General features: G+C 41.1%; 1 non-coding gene across 1 annotated transcript; it reads left to right on the top strand.

Moving 5' to 3' along the window:
• The first annotated feature begins 8,741 nt into the window (after positions 1–8,741).
• Positions 8,742–8,845, top strand: LOC148570534 (small nucleolar RNA R71). Its single transcript, XR_015908002.1, has one exon. It is a non-coding gene; the product is annotated as a small nucleolar RNA R71 (small nucleolar RNA).
• Positions 8,846–9,534: the final 689 nt, after the last annotated feature.

Genomic DNA, 9,534 nt, shown 5'->3' with positions numbered 1-9,534 from the left:
AAGTGGAGTTATCTTATCTTTTAAGGGAACCAGCCTTATCTCTATAGGCTTGGGCTGCCTTAGGATTCAGGTCGTGTTCCTCTGTTTGGGCCCTTTTTGGGCTTTCCTGGTGATTTGGCCAAGCTCTTGAAGAAGAGGTCGGATAGTCCTGATCTGAAGAGGTCGGTCGACTTGTCGTCAAACAACCCGAGTCGGACAGCTCGACCCAGGGTATGAATAGTGCCCCTGCTTGAGCGCGATCTTCCTCTTGAGGTCAAGCCCTTAGTTTTAGGATTTTGATCCTTCTCTGGAGAAGTCAAGCTCGAGCATTGTCGATTTCTTTTGTAGAGATTCCTCTGAATGCGGAACGTTTTTCTTTTTTGCTTCATCCTTTGAAAACGCGCGTCCCTTTTGCTTTGGGAATGTGCGAGAGTTTAATAACCCATCAATTCTTTTAATGCTCCGTTTCTTTTGCCTCCCACTTTCATTTTGAATTTACACCAAAACGGTTTTCTCTTCTATATTTTCTTGCTTGCTGTAACTTCCCCATTTTCTTTATATTCTTCCATTTTGGCTTGCCTGGGACTTGCATTTTTCGTGTTTCTCTTTGTGACGCCCTTGGTGGTTGTTTGGTGCTTCAAAGGCAATTCCTGATTTCGTCTCTTCGTCTTCATCTTCTTCAGCACTTTCTTCCTCTTCCAGGTTGGTTTTTCTTTTACTTTTTTTGTCGTTCTTTCCTTGTGCTCGCATTGTTATATTCTTGGTAAAGTCTTTAGTTTTCGTTTGGAAAGCTTGAACCTTTTCGCGTTACCATACATGGTTGTCACTGCAATGCATGTTTTCTGGTTTTCTTTCGACTTTATGCATGCTCCTCGGTGGATTTTCTTGGTATTTTGACGCTTTTAGGGCTTCACATGTTGTCGCTGCTTTTCTGATCATACTTTTGATTTTGAGGGTTTATGAACTACTGTTTGTTTCTTAAAAAAGATTGCTCCTTTGATGACTTTCACCGAGTTGGTAGTTTTCTTTGTTTGATGAACTTTGTAGAAGATAATGATTTTCTGGTAGCTTGCTTTGATTTTCTTCTCGTGTCGTTGCTTGTTTGGAAGGGCACTCTTTTTCTTTGCTGAGAGTTTTGTTGGGGTGTAGCTTTGTAGATTTTTTTCTGGGTCCTTATTCTGTTCCTGCCTCCAAAGGATGCCCCTGGACCTTGGTGTGTGTCTTGGGGTTTTCCTTTTATTATTTGTATTGCTCTGAGTCATGTTTGTCCGAGATGTTTTGATTTTACCCGAGCTGCTTTTGGTTAGTAATCCATTTTCTTTTTCTTGCTGTAGGACTAGTTAGCCATGTCTTCTCACAAAAATATTGTTAAAACGTCTTCTAAGGTTCCTGAGGGTATGTTCGATTGGCTGCACTCCCTTGTTCTGATGTGTGTTTCAGTAGTTAATTCCGAGTATCTTGTGGAACTTAGAAAACGTCACCATATCTGTAGTCGTAGAGACCAAGAGAAAGATTATGAATTGGTAGCGCCAGACTCCGATGAAAGGGTTTGCTTTCCTTCTTTGACCCAAGGGGAACATCCTTTCTGCTATGCCTACGACTATTTTTCAGCCAGCTGAACATTACTTTTTCTTTTACTTCTTTTGAGACCGACTTGTTGTGGTCGTGTAATGTGGCCCCATCCCAGCTCCATCCGAACTCCTGGGGCTTCATCAAGATCTTTTAGTTGCTTTGCCAAGAGTTGGATGTCACACCTTCTCAAACTCTCTTTCTGTATCTTTTCGTTTTGACCAAGCCTGGGACTACCAAAAAGAAAGCTTATTGGGTTTCTTTCAGGTCTGCCCAAGGGCACAAAGTGTTTTCTATGTACGATGAGTCTTTTAGGGATTTTAAGAACTACTTCTTCAAGGTCCGAGCTGTTGAGGAAGCTCGACCATTTTTCTTAGGGTCAAATGGTGAACCTGCCTTCCCCTTACATTGGCAAAAGAAAGTTGTAGTATCTAGATATACGTGGGAAATGCTTGATGAGGTTGAGCAGGCTTTCGTGACTTTGTTGGAGGGGATTTGGGGACAACCTTCTCATCTTGACACAAAGAGATTTTTAGGAGACCCTTCCCTTGTCCGAGCCGAGCTGGGTAGTGGTCGACTTCTTTTTTGCTTTGGCTTACTGGTGCACGAAATTGTGATCTCAATGGCGCCAACAACTTGGTACGCACAATTGTAATCTCAACTCTTTTTCACAACTTTGCACAACTAACCAGCAAGTGCACTGGGTCGTCCAAGTAATAAACCTTACGTGAGTAAGGGTCGATCCCACGGAGATTGTCGGCTTGAAGCAAGCTATGGTCATCTTGTAAATCTCAGTCAGGCGGATTCAATTGGTTATGAGGTTTTGATAATTAAAATATAAATAAAACATAAAATAAAATAGAGATACTTATGTAATTCATTAGTGGGAATTTCAGATAAGCGACTGAAGATGCTTTGTTGCTTCTGAACTTCTACTTTCCTATTGTCTTCTTCCAACCATGCGTTACTTCCTTCCATGGCAAGCTGTATGATCCTCTCGGATGAAAACAAATCCATATGCGCTATCACCGCACGCCCAATCATCTGTCGGTTCTCGCTAGCGTCGGAGTAAGACCATTGTCTTTTTGCACACTGTCACTTGTGCCCCACATTCGCATGTTTGAAGCTCGTCACAGTCATCCCTTCCCAGATCCTACTCGGAATACCACAGACAAGGTTTAGACTTTCCGGATCTCAGGAATGCTGCTAATGGTTCTAGCCTATACCACGAAGACTCTGATCTCACGGAATGGAATGCTCTGTTGTCAAGAGAGGCAGCCATGCATCGTGAACCAGGAGGCCAAGAGATACACACTCAAGCTATTGCAGATTGAACGGAAGTGGTTGTCAGGCATGCATTCATAATTGAAAATGATGATGAGTGTCACAGATCATCACATTCATCAGGTTGAAGTGCGAGTGAATATCTTAGAGAGGAAGTAGGCATGAATTGAATAGAAAAACAATAGTACTTGTATTAATTCATGAAGAACAGCAGAGCTCCACACCTTAATCTATGGGGTGTAGAAACTCCACCGTTGAAGATACATAAGTGAAAGGTCTAGGCATGGCCGTGAGGCCAGCCTCCAAACGTAAATTATGGCAAAAAGCTCTAGAATAAATCTCTAAAAGTAGTTTTTATACTAAACTAGTAATCTAGGTTTACAGAAAATGAGTAACTAAGTGTAGATAGTGCAGAAATTCACTTCCGGGGCCCACTTGGTGTGTGCTTGGGATGAGCATTGAAGCTTTCACGTGCATAGGCTGTTCCTAGAGTTAAACGCCAGCTTTGGTGCCAGTTTGGGCGTTTAACTCCAATTCTGGTGCCAGTTTGGGCGTTTTACGCCAAGATATTTTATGCTGACTTTGAACGGCCATTTGGGCCATCAAATCTCAGGCAAAGTATAGATTATTATATATTTTCTGGAAAACTCAGGATGTCTACTTTCCAACTCAATTGAGAGCATGCCAGTTGGGCTTTTGTAACTCCAAAAAATCCACTTCGAGTGCAGGGAGGTCAGAATCCAACAGCATCTGCAGTCCTTTTTAGCCTCTGAATCAGATTTTTGCTCAGGTCCCTCAATTTCAGCCAGAAAATACCTGAAATCACAGAAAAATACACAAACTCATAGTAAAGTCTAGAAATGTGATTTTTGAATAAAAACTAATAAAAATCTAATAAAAAGTAATAAAAACATACTAAAAACTATGTAAAAACAATGCCAAAAAGGGTATAAATTATCCGCTCATCACAACACCAAACTTAAATTGTTGCTTGTCCCCAAGAAACTAAAAGGAAAATAGGATAAAAAGAAGAGAATATACAATGAATTCCAAACTTATCAATAAAATTAGCTTCAATTAGATGAGCGGGACTTGTAGCCTTTTTGCTTCTGAACAGTTTTGACATCTCACTTTATCCTTTGAAGTTCAGAATGATTGGCATCTATAGGAACTCAGAATTCAGATAGTGTTATTGATTTTCTTAGTTCATTATGTTGATTCTTGAACACAGCTACTTTATGAGTCTTGGCCGTGACCCTAAGCATTTTGTTTTCCAGTATTACCACCGGATACATAAATGCCACAGACACATAACTGGGTGAACTTTTTCAGATTGTGACTCAGCTTTGCTAGAGTCCCCAGTTAGAGGTGCCCAGAGCTCTTAAGCACACTCTTTTTTTTTTGTTTTGGATCACGACTTTAACTGCTCAGTCTCAAGTTTTTTACTTGACACCTTCACGCCACAAGCACATGGTTAGGGACAGCTTGGTTTAGCCACTTAGGCCAGGATTTTATTCCTGTGGGCCCTCCTATCCATTAATGCTCAAAGCCTTGGATCCTTTTTCTACCCTTGCCTTTTGGTTTAAAGGGTTATTGGCTTTTTCTGCTTGCTTTTTCTTTTTCATTCTCTTTTTTTTTTGCTATTTCTTTTTTTTCTCCTTTTTTTTTCGCAAGATTTTGTTTATTCACTGCTTTTTCTTGCTTCAAGAATCAATTTTATGATTTTTCAGATTATCAAATAACATTTCTCCTTTTTCTTTATTCTTTCAAGAGCCAACAATTTTAACATTCATAAACAACAAATTCAAAAATATGCACTGTTCAAGCATTCATTCAGAAAACAAAAGTATTGCCACCGCATCAAAATAATTAAACTAACTTCATGATAAAATTCGAAACTATGTACTTCTAGTTCTTTTGCAATTAAAAACACTTTTCATTTAAGAAAGGTGATGGATTCATAGGACATTCATAGCTTTAAGGAATAGACACTAGACACTAATGATCATGTAATAAAGACACAAACATAGATAAAACATAAAGCATAGAAAACGAAAAACAGAAAAAATAAGAACAAGGAAATTAAAGAACGGGTCCACCTTAGTGATGGCGGCTAGTTCTTCCTCTTGAAGATCTTATGGAGTGCTTGAGCTCCTCTATGTCTCTTCCTTGCCTTTGTTGTTCCTCCCTCATGGCTCTTTGGTCTTCTCTAATTTCATGGAGGAGAATGGAATGCTCTTGGTGCTTCATCCTTAGTTGTCCCATGTTGGAACTCAATTCTCCTAGGGAGGTATTGATTTGCTCCCAATAGTTTTGTGGAGGAAAGTGCATCCCTTGAGGCATCTCAGGGATTTCATGATGAGGGATTTTCTCATGATCTTGTTGAGGTCCATGAGTGGGCTCTCTTGTTTGCTCCATCCTTTTCTTAGTGATGGGCTTGTCCTCATCAATGAAGGTGTCTTCCTCTATGTCAATTCCTACTGAATTGCAGAGGTGACAAATGAGATGAGGGAAGGCTAACCTTGCCAAAGTAGAGGACTTGTCTGCCACCTTGTAGAGTTCTAGGGATATGATCTCATGAACTTCTACTTCCTCTCCAATCATGATACTATGAATCATGATAGCCCGATCTATTGTAACTTCAGACCGGTTGCTAGTAGGAATTATGGAGCGTTGGATGAACTCCAACCATCCCCTAGCCACGGGTTTGAGATCAAGCCTTCTTAGTTGAACCGGCTTGCCTCTTGAATCTCTCTTCCATTAAGCGCCTTCCACATAAATATCTATGAGGACTTGGTCCAACCTTTGATCAAAGTTGACCCTTCTAGTGAAAGGGTGAGGGTCTCCTTGCATCATTGGCAAGTTGAATGCTAATCTCACATTTTCCGGACTGAAATCCAAGTAATTCCCCCGAACTATTGTGAGCCAATTCTTTGGGTTTGGGTTCACACCTTGGTCATGGTTCCTAGTGATCCATGCATTAGCATAGAACTCTTGAACCATTAAGATTCTGACTTGTTGAATGGGGTTGGTGAGGATTTCCCAACCTCTTCTTTGAACTTCATGTCGGATCTCTGGATATTCACTCTTTTTGAGCTTAAAGGGGACCTCGGGGATCACCTTTTTCTTGGCCACAACTTCATAGAAGTGGTCTTGATGGACCTTTGAGATGAATCTCTCCATCTTCCATGACTCAGAGGTGGAAGCAATTGCCTTCTCTTTCCTCTTTCTAGAGGTTTCTCTGGCCTTCGGTGCCATTAGTGGTTATGGAAAACAAAAAGCTTTAGCTTTTTCCACATCAAACTTAGAATGGTTGCTCGTCCTCGAGCAAAAGAAGAAGAAAAAAAGGAGTAGAAGAAGAAGAAATGGAGGAGATGGAGGGAGGTGAGTGGTTCGACCAATGGGAGAAGAAGTGTGTATGATGTGTGGAAATGAAGGTGGTAAGGAGGGGTATTTATAGGGTAAGGGAGAGGGGAGTTTCGGTCATGAAGGGGAGGGTTTGGAAGGGAAATGGTTTGAATTTGAATGGTGAGGTAGGTGGGGTTTAATGATGGATGGATGTGAGTGGTAAAGAGAGTATGGAGAAGAGGGTAAGATTTGATAGGTGAATGGTGTTTGGGGAAGAGTAATTGAGGTGATTGGTCAAGGGTGTATGGGGAAGAGTGTTATGAAAAGGTGTGAAGAGGAGAGAAGAAGTGGGGTAGGTGGGGATCCTGTGGAATCCACAGATCCTGAGGTGTCAAGGAATTTGAGTCTCTACACCAATCTGGTGTTCAAACGCCCATTCTGTGCCAATTCTAGTGTTTAACGCCAGCTTTGCTACCTTTCTTGGCATTAAACGGTAGCCCTGCTACCTTTCCTGGTGTTGAACGCCACTCTACTGCCCATTTCTGGCGTTAAACGCCAGCCAGATGCCCATTTCTGGCGTTTAACGCCAGCCTGTGCCAGACAGCCCTTTTTGGCGTTAAACGCCCAGAGTGCTACCCATTCTGGCGTTTAACGCCCAGAATGCTGCCAGGCTGGGCATTAAACGCCCATTCTACTATCCTTAAATGCCAGTAAGCCTGTCCTCCAGGGTGTGCTATTTTTTTAATGTTGTTTTTCATTCTATTTTTGATTTTTCATTTGTTTTTGTGACTTCACATGATCATCAACCTAAAGAAAACATAAAATAACAATGGAAAATAAATAAATATGATTAAATAACATTGGGTTGCCTCCTAACAAGCACTTCTTTAATGTCAATAGCTTGACAGTGAAGCTCTTAGAGAGCTTCACAAAGACTCAGAGCTTAATGGTGGCCTCCCAACACCAAACTTAGATATTGAGTGTAGGGGCTCTGTTTGACTCTGTATTAAAAGAAGCTTTTCATGATTCCTTTCCATGGTTACAGAAGAAGATCCTTGAGCCTTAAACAAAAGTAGTCCTCATTCAGTTGAAGGACTAACTCTCCTCTGTCCATATCAATCACAGCTCTTGCTGTGGCTAGGAAGGGTCTTCCAGGGATGATGGATTCATCCTCTTCCTTCCTAGTGTCTAGGATTATGAAATTAGTAGGGATGTACAGGCCTTCAACCTTCACCAAGACATCCTCTACAAGTCCATAAGCCTGTTTCCTTGAATTGTCTGCCATCTCTAGTGAGATTTTAGCAGCTTGTACCTCAAAGATCCCTAGTTTCTCCATTACAGAGAGGGGCATGAGGTTTATACTTGAACCAAGGTCACACAGAGCCTTCTCAAAGGTCATGGTGCCTATGGTACAAGGTATTAAGAACTTTCCAGGATCCTGTTTCTTTTGAGGTAATTTCAATTGAACCAGATCACTTAGTTCATTGATGAGCAATGGGGGTTCATCCTCCGAAGTCTCAGTAACAAATAACTTGGCATTCAGCTTCATGATTTCTCCTAGATATTGAGCAACTCGCTCTTCAACAATGTCTTCATCCTCTTCAAAGGAAGAATACTCATCAGAGCTCATGAATGGCAACAGTAAGTTCAGTGGAATCTCTATGGTCTCTATATGAGCCTCAGATTCCTTTGGTTCCTCATTAGGGAACTCCTTGGAGGCTAGTGGACGTCCATTGAGGTCTTCCTCACTGGAAATCACTGCCTTTTCCTCCTCTCCAGGTTCGGCCATGTTAGGTATATTTATGGCCTTGCACTCTCTTTTTGGATTTTCTTCTGTATTCCTTGGGAGAGTACTAGGAGGGAGTTCAGTAGCTCTTTTACTCAGCTGACCCACTTGTGCCTCCAAATTTCTAATGGAGGACCTTGCTTCAGTCATGAAACTGAGAGTGGTCTTAGATAGATCAGAGACTACAGTTGCTAAGTCAGAGAGACTCTGCTTAGAATTCTCTGTCTGTTGCTGAGAAGATGATGGAAAAGGTTTACTATTGCCAAACTGTGCTCTCCCACCATGATTATTATTGAAGCCTTGATTAGGCTTCTGTTGATCCTTCCATGAGAGATTAGGATGATTCCTCCATGAAGGATTATAGGTGTTTCTATAGGATTCTCCCATGTAATTCACCTCTTCCATTCCAAGATTCTCAGGATCATAAGCTTCTTCTTCAGAGGAAGCTTCCTTAGTACTGCCTGTTGCAGCTTGCATTCCAGACAGACTCTGAGAAATTATATTGACTTGCTGAGTCAATATTTTATTCTGAGCTAATATGGCATTCAGAGTATCAATGGAAAGAACTCCTTTCTTCTGAGTTGTCCCATTATTAACAGGATTCCTTTCAGAAGTGTACATGAATTGGTTATTTGCAACCATTTCAATGAGTTCCTAGGCTTCTGCAGACGTCTTCTTCAGATGAAGAGATCCTCCAGCAGAGTGGTCCAATGACATCTTGGACAATTCAGACAGACCATTATAGAATATACATATGATGCTCCATTTTGAAAACATGTCAGAAGGACACCTTCTGATCAATTGCTTGTATCTTTCCCAAGCTTCATAGAGGGATTCACCTTCCTTCTGTCTGAAGGTTTAGACTTCCACTCTAAGCTTACTCAATTTTTGAGGTGGAAAGAATTTGGCCAAGAAGGCATTGACTAACTTTTTCCAAGAGTTCAGGCTATCTTTAGGTTGTGAGTCCAACCATGTCCTAGCTCTGTCTCTTACAGCAAAGGGAAAAAGCATAAGTCTATAGACCTCAGGATTAACCCCATTGGTCTTAACAGTGTCACAGATTTGCAAGAATTCAGCTAAGAACTGATGAGGATCTTCCAATGGAAGTCCATAAAACTTGCAATTCTGCTGCATTAGAGAAACTAATTGAGGCTTAAGCTCAAAGTTGTTTTCTCCAATTGCAGGAATTGAGATGCTCCTTCCACAGAAGTCAGAAGAGGGTGCAATAAAGTCACCAAGCATCTTCCTTACATCTCCACCATTCTTATTGGGTTCTGCCATCTCTTCTTCTTTTTCAAAAAATTCTGTCAGGTCCTCTCTAGAGTGTTGTGCTTTAGCTTCTCTTAGCTTCCTCTTTAGAGTCCTTTCAGGTTCCGGATCAGCTTCAACAAGAATGTTCTTATCCTTGCTCCTGCTCATATGAAAAAGAAGAGAACAAAAAAGAATAGGAATCCTCTATGTCACAGTATAGAGATTCCTTTATGTGAGTAGAAGAATAGAAGAGTAGAATGAAGAAGAGAGAAGATGAAGAATTCGAACACAGAGAGGGAGGGAGGGTTTGAATTATA

Source organism: Arachis ipaensis, chromosome B3, assembly GCF_059453495.1.
Source record: "Arachis ipaensis isolate K30076 ecotype BB chromosome B3, ASM5945349v1, whole genome shotgun sequence".
NCBI lineage: Eukaryota > Viridiplantae > Streptophyta > Magnoliopsida > Fabales > Fabaceae > Arachis > Arachis ipaensis.
Note: the sequence above shows the minus strand (reverse complement) of the source record. Positions and strands in the feature narration are given on the sequence as shown.